Genomic DNA, 15,993 nt, shown 5'->3' on the forward strand with positions numbered 1-15,993 from the left:
GACATAGAGAAGTCCTAAAAATAACACTAAAGACAACCATAATTTTCTAAATAATTTGATTACTAGAATGGTTGAATAGTTTTTTAGATTCAACATGGTCAACAATCTTATAACACTCAAACCCTAAAATTTTACAATTATAAATAAAATTTCTAAAAATTTCAACAATTTTATCAAAATCTTTACCAAAATTTCCATTATTTACCTAACAAAATTATAGGACTCCTAATACTTTTATTCCCGAGAAGTAAACGGCTAACGCAGCGCATCGCACCATTCATTCCAAATGCCCTGCACGCTGATCATAATACGACACCGACAAAACACGTTCGTGACGCAATGTACACTTAGTGGGGCCCTTCACCTCCGAGTCTTCTGGAAGTGCCAACTCCCTAATCCGGACACAGACAAAGCACGTTGGTGATGCAATGTACACTTAGCGGGGCCCTTCACCTCCGCGTTTTCTGGAAGTCCCAGCACCCTAACCCGTCCCTTCGTAGCTATTTCGATTGACTTAAATTTTAGGAGCGGTTGGCATCCTTACCTGGGGTGCAGTTTCAAGGATATTTCCGGAATCTGCAATCTCGATATAGCCAATATGTGGGCATTTCTTGATTGGTCATCTTTATTTTCGTTGCTTTCATTTCTCTTTTCTCCCAAAGGACAACCATTTCCTTCATCTTAGTAAGAGGTATCGAGTATGCAGCAAGGAACAAAGGCGGAGAACTACCAGGTTTTCATCAACCACAAGGGAGATGATACGAAGAGAAATATTGCAAGCATTATCTACCATAAACTCAAATCTTATGGTTTGCAAGTCTTCTGGGACAAGGAGGAACTGCACACCGGAAATACTATCTGCCCTGCACTCCAAGAAGCCATCGGCAGTTCCTCCATTCGCATTGCAATTTTCTCTAAGAATTATGCTCATTCAACCTGGTGCTTAGCTGAGCTGTGTTGGATGTTGAAACCATCTCAGGATAGCAGCGTTATACCCGTATTCTATGACGTTGAGCCTGCTGACCTTCGTCACATTGAGAGGGGACCTTATGCCCAAGCCTTTAGCAAACACCTACAAAGAGTACCCATGGAAGTGTTGAAATATTATTTTCAACTGCAGGGTCTGTCCTTTGCCATACTCCTGTACTGATGAATCAACAGCCATACCTCTACATTGATGAAACTGCCATTAAACAGCCGCAGCTCCAGTCTTTTCCTGAATCAGTCATTACACAACAATTTATTACGGAATGGTGGTCACTCACGGAATGATGGTAATATATTGCTGTAGTTGGTAAATGTAGGTAGGATTTTAATTTTACTTTATTTTAATTCACAGGTATAGTTTTGCTTTTACGGGAAGTAAAAAGAAGTGAAGTTCAGTTTTTGAAAAATCTGAAAAAAATGTAATGTAGACACAGCAGTGTGCGTAAGTTTTTTTTGAGGAACAGAGACAGAGCTCTCTTTGTAATGCACAGCAGTGCAGAAGTTTTTTTATGTATGCAGCAGCATGAATATATGAATGTTTTTACTCACAACAGCGTAAAATGTTTCAAGTAAGAAACAGAGTGTTACAGCAGCATGTTACAGCAGCGTGTTACAGCAGCGTTCTGAGCTGAAACAGAGTGTTACAGCAGCATGTTTTGTAAATGCACAGGAGTGCAGTCACAGCAATGCAAAGTGCAGACACAGCAGTCAAAAACAACGTGTTGATTTTTTTTCAGAGGAGACAGACTATTTTGTTTTCTGTAATGTACAACAGTGCAGACACAGTAATGTATTTTCTATTTACAGCATGAAATTTTTTAAGTCTTGAACTGTCTCTAAAGTAGCCTTGTTGAATCCCTGTGTCAAGAGGAAAGTTTTTTAAAGAACAATCTTTTATGAAATTCCTGTAACAATTAGTTTACTTTTAATAAACGCAAGTTAATCTTTTCCTGTTGCTGTTACACCGTAACCAAAAAAATACTTGACGTCAAACATTTACGTTGCTGAAACACCACGATCAGCGTTGCTGAAACACGTGTTTCAGCAACTAAAAAAAAAACTGTGTTGCTGAAACACCATTTCCAGCAAGCGATTTTCTGGGTTTTCTGTGTTAAAACAGAGTATAAAAACAGAGCATTTTTTTTGTCTGTCTATTATGGAATTTTCATAAATTCCCAACATGGTATCAGAGCCAGTCCAGGCTCTTTGAAGTGTCTAAGAAGCTGAAGGAAGGGTTTATTGTTGTAGCAACTTCACCAGCAGAGTGAAGACAGTCAGTGATTTTTTTTACACAGTCAAGTATTGAAAGAATGGCTAGCACAAGCACTGGTATGGGTATGTTTAACACCCAGGTCCCACAGTTTAATGGGAAGAACTATGACTACTGGTCAATAACTATGAGAGCCCTGTTTGCCTCTCAAGATTTATGGGAAATAGTTGAATCTGGGTTTGAAGAAGTAGCAGATGAAAATGAGTTAAATGCATTAACTCAGGGAGAGAAGGATCAGCTGAAGAGCAATAGGAAGAAGGATGCAAAGGCCACTTTATTGTTGCATCTAGCAGTAGACCAGAGTATATTTCCAAGGATAGCAGCAGCTAAAACATCAAATGAAGCATGGCAAACCCTCAAGACAGCCTATCAAGGCATGGAGAGAGTGAAGACAGAAAAACTACAATTGCTAAGAAAGGATTTTGAGAACTTGAAAATGAAGGAGTCAGACAACATTGAATCATTCTTCACTCATGTGATTGGTGTAATCACACAAATGAGAACTCATGGAGAAACCATTGAAGATAGAAGAATAGTGGAGAAAATATTGAGGGTCTTACCCTCGAGGTTTGATGCCATAGTCACCACCATTGAAGAGACAAAGGATCTCTCAAACTATTCAGTTGATGAGCTACATGCATCACTGATAACACATGAGCAGAGGTTGAGTAGGAATGAAAACTCATCCCTTGAGCAAGCCTTCAAGACCCAGATGTCCTTTGGAAGAGGAAGAGGTCAAGGCAGAGGAAACAAAAGAGGAAGAGGCAGAAGCCAGAAAAGAGGTGGAAGGAACAGCCCAGCAAATGCACAAGGAAGAGGCAGCAATACAAATCAGAACCAAGGCCAAGGCAGCAGACAACAAGGAGGACAACATCATGCTCAAGGACAAAGGTATGATAAATCTAATGTTCAATGCTATTATTGCAAAAAGTATGGACATTATGCTAGTGATTGTAGAAAGAAACAGCATGATATGAACAACAGACAAAATGAAAATGTTACAAGAGAAAACAGCAGTCAAGAAAATGTCTTGTTAGCTTGTAACATGGCTGAAACACATAGTGAGGACATATGGTTTTTAGATTCAGGTTGCAACAACCATATGACAGGGAATATAGACCTCTTTTCAGCCTTAAATCAGAATTTGAAATCAGAGGTCACACTAGGAACTGATAGTAAAGTGTCTGTTATGGGAAAAGGGGAGGTAAAAATATTTACAAAGCAAGGAGAAAGGAAAACCATAGCAGATGTCTATTATGTCCCCGGAATGAGATGTAATCTATTGAGTGTTGGACAGCTCATCCAAAGGGGTTACAATGTTTACTTTGTAAATGATGTGTGCACCATCATGGACATACCACCCAGCAAAAGATGCATTGCTGAAGTGAAGATGACAAGGAACAGGATGTTCCCTCTCCGGATCAGGGCAGACTTGAAGAACAAGAAGGAAATGGCAGCAGTCACCCAAGAGGCCTTCCAAAGCGTGCCAAAGGATGAGAACTGGTTATGGCACTTGAGATTTGGGCATCTAAATTTTGGAGGTCTAAACTTATTGAGCAGAAAAGGAATGGTAAAGGGATTACCATTAATAGAGAAACCGGACAGCCTATGTGAAGGCTGCATTTTGGGAAAACAACACAGAGAAAGTTTTCCATCAGGGAAGAGCATAAGGGCAAAGACACCCTTAGAGATTATCCACTCAGATTTGTGTGGACCAATGCAAGCTCCATCATTAGCTGGCAGCCTATATTTCTTGACATTCATTGATGATTTTACAAGAAAGACTTGGATATATTTCCTCAAGAACAAAAGTGAAGTCTTTGAGAAATTCCAAAATTTCAAAGCACTTGTGGAGAACCAAAGCGGGCTGCACATAAAAGTATTGAGAACTGATAGAGGAGGTGAGTATATCTCAAATGAATTCCTAAAATTTTGTAGAGAAAATGGAATACATAAACAGTTCACAACTCGGTACACTCCGCAGCAAAATGGAGTTGCTGAAAGGAAAAACAGAACCATCATGGAGATGGCAAGGAGCATGTTGAAGGCAAAGCATTTGCCAAATGAGTATTGGGCTGAAGCTGTACATTGTGCAGTTTATATATTGAACAGGTGTCCTACAAAAGCAGTTTTTAACAAAGTGCCAGAAGAGGCATGGAGTGGGAGAAAGCAAGGAGTCACCCACATGAGAGTTTTTGGGTGTGTGGCCTATGCACACATACCAAATCAGCTAAGGAGGAAGTTGGACAGCAAAGGGGAGAAATGCATCTTCATTGGATACAGTGATGAATCCAAAGCCTACAGGCTGTACATTCCATCTACCAAGAAGTTTTTTGTGAGTAGGGATGTTCAATTCATTGAAGAGGAAGCTTGGGATGGAAGCATAGAGAAAACAATGAACATTAAAAACTGTTTGTCTCATGATGAAGATGAAGAGGAGGTGGCTGAAATAAATCCCCAAACAGCAGCACCAACACAAGGACAGCAAGGAACACCATTGAGGATCAATGAGAGTGCTTCTCCAAGCACACCACAAGGAGGAAATTCAAGTGCATCTTCAAGCACTTGCACACCAAGTGAATGAGGTAAGAAGTTTAGAAATCTAAGTGAAATTTATGAAGAAGGAATGAATTCCTTATTTGCCTTGTTTTGTCATGTTGATGATCCTATTCATTTTGAAGAAGCTATTAAAGATAGAAAATGGATAGAAGCTATGGATGAGGAGATGAATGCCATAGAGAGAAACAAAACATGGGATTTGGTTGAGCTACCAAAAGGCAAAGAAGTCATTGGTGTGAAATGGGTCTATAAGACCAAGAGCAATGCTGAAGGCAAGATAGAAAGGCACAAGGCAAGGCTGGTTGTCAAGGGGTACAAACAGCAGTATGGGAGAGATTATGAGGAGACTTTCGCACCGGTTGCAAGAATGGAAACCGTGAGAGCAGTGTTGTCCATAGCAGCACAAAACAAATGGAAAGTCTACCAAATGGATGTGAAATCAGCATTCCTAAATGGAGTGTTAATGGAAGAGGTCTATGTGGAACAGCCTCTCGGATATGAGAAGAAAGGTGAAGAGCACAAAGTGTGCAAATTGAAGAAAGCTCTTTATGGGTTGAAGCAAGCGCCAAGAGCATGGTACAGCAGGATAGATTCATATCTATTGGATAATGAATTTGACAAATGTGAAGGAGAGCCCACAGTCTACATCAAAGAAAAGGATGGTAAAATTTTAATTGTTGTCTTGTATGTAGATGATGTTATTTTCACAGGAAATGATATTTATCTTATTGAGAATTTTAAATCAGTCATGAAGGATGAATTTGAAATGACTGACATGGGTTTGTTGAGATACTTCTTAGGCATAGAGGTAGATCAAAATGAAAAAGGAATTTTTATATCTCAAGCAAGATATGTAAATCAAGTTTTGGGAAGATTTAAGATGGAAGAATGCAAGGCAGCGATCACTCCCACAGTAATGGGATTAAAGCTCAGCAGAGAGGACAACAGCAAGGATTTTGATCCTAGCTTGTATAAAAGCATTGTGGGCAGCCTTATGTATTTAACAGCAACTAGGCCTAATTTAATGTATGCTGTTAGTTTGATTTCCAGATTTATGGAGAGGCCAAAGGAGGCACATTGGCAGGTAGCAAAAAGAATTCTGAGGTATGTCAAAGGTACCAAAAGGTTTGGAATTTTATATACTACTTCAGAATGTTCAAATTTAGTTGGATACACTGATAGTGATTGGGCTGGAAGTGTAGATGATCGGAAAAGCACTTCCGGTTATGTTTTTCATATGGGTTCAGGAGCCATTTCATGGGCTTCCAAGAAACAACCAATTGTGGCATTGTCTACAGCAGAAGCAGAGTACGTGGCAGCTACAGCAGCAGCATGTCAAGCAGTTTGGATGAGAAGGATGTTAAGGAGCTTAGGCCAAGAGCAGGTAAAAGGAACTGTGATTTATTGTGACAACAGTTCTGCTATTGCATTATCCAAAAATTATGTGTTTCATAAGAGAACGAAACACATAGACACAAGGTTTCATTATATCAGAGTGTTGGTAAATGATGGAGAAATTGTCTTAGTACATTGCAAAACTCAGGAGCAGGTTGCAGACATTCTAACCAAGCCTTTGGGACAGAAAAGTTTTGAATTTTTGAGGAAATGCCTGGGTATGACTGATAACCCAGCAGTTGAAACTAAAGGGGAGTGTTGAAATATTATTTTCAACTGCAGGGCCTGTCCTTTGCCATACTCCTGTACTGATGAATCAACAGCCATACCTCTACATTGATGAAACTGCCATTAAACAGCCGCAGCTCCAGTCTTTTCCTGAATCAGTCATTACACAACAATTTATTACGGAATGGTGGTCACTCACGGAATGATGGTAATTTATTGTTGTAGTTGGTAAATGTAGGTAGGATTTTAATTTTACTTTATTTTAATTCACAGGTATAGTTTTGCTTTTACGGCAAGTAAAAAGAAGTGAAGTTCAGTTTTTGAAAAATCTGAAAAAAATGTAATGTAGACACAGCAGTGTGCGTAAGTTTTTTTTTAGGAACAGAGACAAAGCTCTCTTTGTAATGCACAACAGTGCAGAAGTTTTTTTATCTATGCAGCAGCATGAATATATGAATGTTTTTACTCACAGCAGCGTAAAATGTTTCAAGTAAGAAACAGAGTGTTACAGCAGCATGTTACAGCAGTGTGTTACAGCAGTGTTCTGAGCTGAAACAGAGTGTTACAGCAACATGTTTTGTAAATGCACAGGAGTGCAGTCACAGCAATGCAAAGTGCAGACACAGCAGTCAAAAACAGCGTGTTGATTTTTTTTCAGAGGAGACAGACTATTTTGTTTTCTGTAATGTACAGCAGTGCAGACACAGTAATGTATTTTCTGTTTACAGCATGAAATTTTTAAGTCTTGAACTGTCTCTAAAGTAGCCTTGTTGAATCCCTGTGTCAAGAGGAAAGTTTTTTAAAGAACAATCTTTTATGAAATTCCTGTAACAGTTAGTTTACTTTTAATAAACGCAAGTTAATCTTTTCCTGTTGCTGTTACATCGTAACCAAAAAAATACTTGACGTCAAACATTTACGTTGCTGAAACACCACGATCAGCGTTGCTGAAACACGTGTTTCAGCAACTAAAAAAAAAACTGTGTTGCTGAAACACCATTTCCAGCAAGCGATTTTCTGGGTTTTCTGTGTTAAAACAGAGTATAAAAACAGAGCATTTTTTTTGTCTTTCTATTATGGAATTTTCATAAATTCCCAACAGGAAGTCGTGAATGAATGGAGGGAAGCACTCAAAGCAGCCGCGAACATTTCTGGTCTGCCCTTCAAAACGAATGAGAGGTGAATACACACTTTACTTATTTATCATAATCTTACATAATAGATAAGCCACTTATTTATCGTGTAGAATCATCCATTCTCTAACGATGATAGACTGCAATTATTTTTGTTTACAGTGACTATGGAGAGTTTTTGGAGAAAATTGGAAACATTGTAATAAAACTGGTGAGATGGGACCCTTTAGAGGTGGCTGCTCATCCAGTTGGACTGGAGCAGACGTTGAAGGATTTGGATGACCATATTCAGAAGCAAAGCTCCACAAAGGTGATAGTGCTAGCTGGATTAGGCGGAATAGGGAAGTCAACGCTGGCAAAATATATCTTCAACTTGAGACGTTCAGAGTTTAACAGGGCTTCTTATTTGTGTAACGTCAGAGAAACAGTCGATTTAACGTCTTTGCAGCGGCAGCTACTGAGTGACTTGCGTGGGTTAAACAGAGACATTCATAATACCTTCATTGGTAAGACTATTTTACGAAATAGCCTAAAAGGATTAAAAATTTTGATTGTTTTGGATGATGTGGATGACAGGGAGAAAATAAAAAGTGTAGTAGATCTGGATGCAGTGGAGCCTGGTAGTCTCATCTTAATAACATCTTGTTATAGAGATATAGTGGGGGGCTCATCTGCAAGCACTTTTTTGTATGATGTAAAGCCATTGAAGCGAAACCATGCCCCGGAGCTGTTCTGCCATCACGCCTTCCATCAATTAAATCCACCTGAAAAATACGAAGATTTGGTGGAGGATTTTTTGAAAATGTGTGGGGGGTTGCCTCTCTCCTTAGAAGTTTTTGGGGAACAACTTGCTGGCAAGCTTGACAAAACGTATTGGAAGCGGCAGTTGGAATTGTATTTTAAAGGACAGCCACTGATTGAAGCAGACACTGTAATTAATGCTCTAAAATGGAGTTACCAAGCAATGGAGATTGAACAGCAGGAGATGCTTTTAGATGTGGGCTGTTTCTTCGTTGGAGAAGACCTGGAACTAGCTGTTCGGGTATTAGAGGGATTAAGTTATAATAATGACGTTCGTAACACCCTGGAAAGTCTCCGAAGGAAGTGCCTTATAGATTTCAACAACAATGTGGAGTACCAAATTCCCGGTGTTTCTGTCTGGAGCGATTCAATATCGTGGGCAGTAAAAGTAGAGAGTTCAAAAATTATAATGCAACATCAAGTGACCGAATTGGCACGGCGTATTGTTGGAGATAAGAAACTACGCCTCAGTTGCTCCATAGATATAGAAAAGATGTTGCAGTTGCAGGTATGTGTGTTTTGTTTAGATTGATTTCGGAGGATTTGAATATTGAATTTACATTTTACTTTATAATATGATAATGTGAATTTAGTTGTTCTATCTGTTAATAATGATAAGCTCAATTGAGCTGTTCCATGTGTTAATAAATTATTAAATATTATATGATAAAGAAAATTGTTAACCATAAAAATAAATTATTATTTATATTAGTGTTATATTATAACCAGAGCAAGAAATTATTATTATTATTATTATTGTTATTAGCTTTATAGTATAATGAAAAATGTTCGAGGGAAAATAGATTATTAAATTTTGTGTGGTAAAGAAATATGTTAAAAGTGGTTAAAAAAGAAGCACGATAAAGATAAATGTTAATAAGAGAAATAAATTATTATAGTTAAAAGTGTTTTATTTTAATGAAAATTATTAAAGGGAAAATAAATTATTAAACTTTGTATTTTAAAGAAATAGTTAGAAGGGAATAGATTATAAAATGTTGTATTGTAAAAATAATAATCTATTGTTATTGTGTAAATTGGGTAGAATTTTTATATTAGATTGTATAAAAAATACATCAATAATAGTCTTGCTTACTGCTTTGTTAAAGGGGAAATTAAACAAGTAGCACAACATTAATGTTTTAGACTAGGTAAATAGACTAAGCCAAATGACAAAGATTATGAGATATTGTTAAGGAAAAAGTTGCACCTTGTGTTAAAGACTAGGAATGCCTTATCAACATTTGTTCAAGGAGACTATGACTAAATATCCTAACAACATAAACCATGGACAACATTTAGGTATTGGGTGAATCCCCCACCTACTTTGATGGTGTAAAGCATGATTACCATCTAGAGAGATGAAATGTTCTTAGGTGGTGGGCGGAGGGAAATAGGCTTGTGCTAATTCTAGGTAGTTTAATTTAATTAGGACCTAGGTTACCTTTGGAGGTATTATTCAAGTTTAATTTAGGCTTGTGCTAATTCTAGGTAGTTTAATTTAATTAGGACCCAGGTTACCTTTGGAGGTATTGTCCAAGTTTAATTTGATAGTCTAAGGAGGTAGATGACTCCACTTGGGACTACTACATCTTGAATGAAGAACATGAAAAGAAGTGATAAGTGGGGATTAGGAAATGTTTGATGAATGAAAAATTTTGGCTTCTTGAGTGTCATAGATGCAATCTTGGGGAATCCAATTAGAGTAGTGTTTCCTTGATACAAATGTTTGATGAATGAAGAATTTTGCCTTCTTGAGTATCACAGATGAAATCTTGTGTAATCCAATTAGAGTATTGTTTCCTTGATACTTTTGATAATTTTACTCCAAATATCATTTTCAGATTGTATAGTGTTTTTGAAAATTGGCCTATTTTGTTCTTTCCATGTCTCATAATGCAAAAACAAAGCTTCTCCATTTTGGCCATTGTTGTAATAGAAGAGCCCTAGAGCATGAGTTGAGTAAGTGCTCTAAATTTTAGAATCTTGTTGACAAATGTAACAAAGAGCGGGGCCTTGAAAGATTCTTCATGTCAATGGCTCCAAGTTAGAATTTTCTCATGAATTTCCTCTTAAATAGAGAGACCTTGAGCCATAAGTTCAATTTCCAAATTTTGCTTCATGTTTTCTCATCGGGAAATGAAGACACCACAATGACTATGTTATAAGCCTCCTCCAAGTTTTAGGTTCCACTCTATTTATACTCCACTATATTGGAATTTATTTTTGTTTCTTGAAGCATAGTCTAGAAATTGTTCTTTTTCATCTCTAGTAGATTGTGACCACAATTCTTTAGGCAACCAAGTGTTTAAATTGAAGTTGCTAATAGTTGAAGACTTTAACTCTTTCTTGTTGAATCAAGTTATTTTTAATTTATGAAGATTGTCCTCATCTTGTAATTTTGACATTTGGTTCCAATACTCTTCCCAAAAATAAACATGTTGGCTTTTCTAACTTAGTAACTGGAGAACCCACAGTAAAAACCATTTTTCGTCAACATTTCAAATCCCAACAGCGATCCATCATTAGGACATCTTTGAATGATGATAGTAGAAGAGCTTTAATGAGGGCTACGACAATTTTTAAGAAATTGAAGGTCTGCAACTCTTCTTGCCATCTTCACCCTAAATTTTTCGAGTAAAATGATTTCACTCCATGTATCCCCTCTACATAGGGAAATGTTTGCTTTTCCTTGCCTCTAGCTATGGTTTTGTATTAGGAAGCAGTTTTTCCTTGCAATATTTTAAATTTATGAGCCTTTGATTTCTCCATCTTTTCTTATTAGGTTGTGTTCATCTTTGTTGGGAGTACATTTCTTCTTCCATAATTTATTCCATAGCTCTCCCTAGGAAAGTTGATCTATCTCTAGGTTTTGGAAGTTAAGATTTTATTTCAAAATTTTGGATCTCTTATACCCAGGCCTCCTTTATTTTTGATCTTCACATTTTATCCCAAGATACTATTATCCATTTTCTTTCCATCTATACTTTATCTATATATTCTAAATTCATTTAATAGTTATTTTATTAAAGACATAAAGTAAATATAGAAATATTACTTTCAAAATCAATATAAGAAGAAAAACCATCTAGCCCTCTAAAAATTCAACTAAAAATAAAACATTACATTAAAAGAAAACAAATTATTATCCTAAACACAAACTTGATATTGTACAATAAAATATTACATAAAATATTAAAATATTATGAGTAAGCTATTAATTTATCATTTTAAACCATACTCATAAAATTTTATAAAAACAAAACCCAAAATCACCACTTAAACATTTTCAATTTCTATCCTTCCAACTTTCCACTCAACAAAGATTTATACCTCCTATCAATCCTCATTCCAAAAAAACCCAAAATATTCCACTTAAATATTGTCCATTTCTAACTTTCCACTAGTTAAGGATTTCTACCAGTCTAAAACCTCATTACAAAACTGAAAATGGCATGTCATAGTACGTTCTTTTATCCCGAGAATTCTAATATAAGAATGAAAATAGTATAGGAAATTGCACACTTATACTTTTTTATTAGATAAATTCTAACAATTCGGATAATATATTTTAATAATTTAATTATAATCATATATTACAATTTGATCTAGAAATTATAAAATCAAATTGTAATATATATATATATATATAGATAGATAGATATAGATATGAAGTGGATTTTATTTACTATCGATAGCTTAAATATTAAATAAGGATTAAGGTTTTTTTTTCCAATTTTTTTTTGGGATGATTGACAATGAAGCTTTCAAAATTATTCAGGGATCTTACTTTAACTTATATTTACTTTTAACCTATTAAATTTTAACCCATAAATTAGAGAAAAAATAACTTTTACACCATATATTCATACAAAACAAAATTACTGTTTTTAAAAAATTGAAATAAAACGCTCCCGACGAACTAGTCACGTCTATCAATCTCGCAGGATGCTATGTGTTAGCATTTTGAGTCTTCGGATTTAATTAGACACTCTGTTACTGGTTTTTAGAAATTGAAATAAAACGCCCCCAACGAGCTAGTCACGCCTATTAATCTTGCATGATGCTGTGTGTTAGCACTTTGAATCTTCGGATTTAATTAGACACTCTGTGACTGCTACAAGTCTTCAGCGTTTGGAAGTTAGAGAGATAAATAATGTTTTCGAGAGTGTCTTTTATGGGTGAAAGGTTTTGGTGTCTATCTTGCTAACGTGCCTGAATGATTTAGTAAAATTTGTATTTTATAAATGCCTTGCGACGGGCATTTTGCCCATGCTATGCAACCCATTTATTTATTCCGTAATAAAGTATTCATAGCAGACTTGTTTTGGATTTGAATGTGGTTGCCAGAGCGGATCAGTGTTGTGTAGAGGCATTTGCTTCCGTAAAGATTGGAGTCAACCAAAGCTGCCTGAGCACATAAGCATTTGGGGTGTACGTGTCCTGGTTGTTGAACATACCCTACACTCCTCCTGGTTTCTTGGTTCCCGCATCTCCGGCGATTTGGTATGGCTTCGTTGGCGTATTTCTCCATTCATCTCCCTTCCTCGTACCATTTTACTGAGGAATTTAAGAGTGTTGGAACTTCAAGCTCCTAACCGCCGCCTCCTCCAAAAGTTCTTCGATTCTATTGATAATGTAAATAACGCTACATCTTTTTAAAAGTATTATTTCCCATGCTAACGTTAGATCATGTAGTAAGTTCGTCACCGTTCACAGATAGTTACATACAATCCCGTAGGTAACTAGTTATGGTCATTGCAGATACCTTTGAGGTTGCGTGAGGTCAACATTGATGTGACGGAGCAGAGCGCATCTTCAAGTACTTCCAGCAGGGCCCAACCAATTGATCTTCAACATTCTTCGAAATCATTTGATGGAAATATCTCTACAACCCGGCAAAGCATCATGCCATTTTTTTCCCGTTTTCTTCGATCGATAGGCAGTTTGATCAAAAACTTGAATAAGGTTGTGTTGAAAAATGTCATAATTTCACAATCACTCCCATTTGACTTCTCGGCACTTAAAAACCTAACACATTTAGATCTATCTGGTTCTACCAATCTAACCACATTGCCCAATTCCTTCTCTCAATTACTGCAACTTCAACATTTGACATTGCGGGACTGCAGAAACTTATCCATCCCAGTGGGTATTTTGGGAGAGATTTCCACACTGGAGCATATCGACTTTAAAGGCTGTGTTCAATTGGTACACTTGCCACAGGGAATCGCCTCTCAGAGGCGTTTAAGATACTTGAATTTACTGGAGACTAGTTTACTAGAATTGCCCTTGACCTTAGAACCACCATATGAGTTAGAACAACTAATAATAGGGAGCCAAAGATTTACAGAGTTGCCATATTCTGTGGCCTGGTTTGTGCACTTAAAAGAGTTGATTCTGGTCCAATGCTTCAATTTAGAGCATATCAGCACACCTATTGAACAGCTAACATGTTTGGAAAGGTTAGAAATATATGGCTCCAATGTCCCCATCTTACCAGCAGGGATTGCACTGCTTAAACATCTGAAAGTTTTGAATATATACAGTAGTCCAATAGAAAAATTTACCTTGGATAACAATGTCTTTGACGCTTTAACAGATTTGACTTTGTGCGGCACATACATATCAGGCATAACCATTCCTGCAGGTGCTTGCCCTATGCTGGAAATTGTTGATCTTTCATATAACTGTCATCTGAACCAGGTTGAAGTCTCCCAATCGTCCCTTGTAAAACTGAATCTGGATGGTTGCGAGAATTTGCAGTATATGAATCTTCCAAAGCTTGGACGTCTTAAATTTCTGGACATAAAGAGGTGTGGTTATGTCGCAATCCAGAATGTTGCAGAATGCCGGTCATTGGAAGAGATTACGGCCGAGGAGTGTCGTTTCACGATAGAAGCAGGATGGAGTCAGCTGGAACGGCCAGCATGGTGTCAATTGGAACGGCTAAATTTTTTCACGTTTTCACAAGATATTGACAACTTTTCTGTGAGTACCTGTTCAATTATTTAACGAATATTTATTTAATACAAAATCGCCTTAGACGAAGCATGGACTTCCTTTATTTTATGGTAAAGAAACTATATATCCATATATCCATTTTCGTTGTGATGAGAGACATGTTTTTGTGGGCAGATGAGATGGCCTAAGTACTCTGAGAGCAGGAACAGGTTGATGGCAGCTCTGGTAATAATAATATTTTTTACGATCATTCTAAATAGATCTAAATAACATATAGTGAACGATTATTCTAAACAAATCTAAATAACATATATGGTAATTTGTTCAGGAGTTTGAGAAATTATTGAACAGTTTTGATGATGTGACACTGCTGAAGATCCCTCCTACAGCCACACATGCATCTCCGCTGTTGTTAAGGAATGTACATTCACACACTGCAATATTGATGTGCTTTCTTACAACCAACAAAGGTTCCTTTCAGATAAGATTTGAAGCGTGCAAAAGTGGTGCCCAATCTGAGGTGCTTGAAACCCGTCAATATGGAAGCAGAGCACAGGTACATATGTATGTGTGGACACAACGCTCCAGATTATTTACAGATGTAGACCATTTCTACGACAACGTGAGTATTTATAAAAAGGGTGGATTCAATATGCAGGGTGGTGAAAAGGGATGGATACTCACGTTTTCAAGCGAAAACCGTGTTTTAGATGTTTGTAATCAAATCATAAATCACTCAGCGGAAGTGGAGCAGGGTTTGGATTGGTTATTTTCCGACTAAAGTCACCAGTGAAATATTTATCATCTGCAAGTTTCGTGCAAGAATTGTAGAGCGTTGTGGTTTTTGCTTATGGCGTAGCCCAGAAATATTTATCATCTGCAAAAATTCAGAGCGTTGTGGCTTTTGCTTATGGCCTAATCTATCTGTGGGGAGGAATTAATGGAGGCCAAAGCAGTAGGAATCTGGATAAAAATAATATTAAGAAATTTTGAAGTGTTTGAATAATGTTTTTGATTGTGGAAATAAATTCAGCAGCATTAAAAACTTTGAAAACTTTAAAATTTAATAACTATAATCTAGATCTACAAAAATCTTTGTAAATTTTTTTCAAAATATTCTCTAAATTTCTATAATTTTCAAGACAAAATAATCAGATGACTTTTACTTATATTCTAATATAAGAATAAAAATATTATAGGAAAGTGAAAACTTATATTTTTTATTAGTTAAATTTTAACAAAAATGTAAATAGTATAATATATTTTGACAATTTAATTATAATCATTTATTACTTTTATTTAAGACGTGAATTTTATTTACTATCTATAGTTAAGTGGATTTTAACCACCATCATCATCATCATCAAATAAATTTTGAGGATTTTTTTTAATTTTTAAAATATTTTTATAAGTGTATTTTATTTATAAATTATTTTTACTTATGAAGTGGCTTTTATTTACTAGCCATAGTTTATTAAATAAATTTAAAGGTTTTTTTTTTTAAATATTTTTGTAAGTGTTTTTCATTTACTATAGATAGTTTATTATATAAGATTTTTTTTTTTTTTTTTTACATAATGTGGAATAATTTAGTATGTAAACTTTCAAAACTATTTAGGTATTTTATCTGCTCTAAATTGTATTCAATTTTAATAT

This window comes from Pinus tabuliformis, chromosome 8, assembly GCF_031772625.1.
Source record: "Pinus tabuliformis cultivar Carrire ecotype Pingquan chromosome 8, CPIR1, whole genome shotgun sequence".
Lineage (NCBI taxonomy): Eukaryota > Viridiplantae > Streptophyta > Pinopsida > Pinales > Pinaceae > Pinus > Pinus tabuliformis.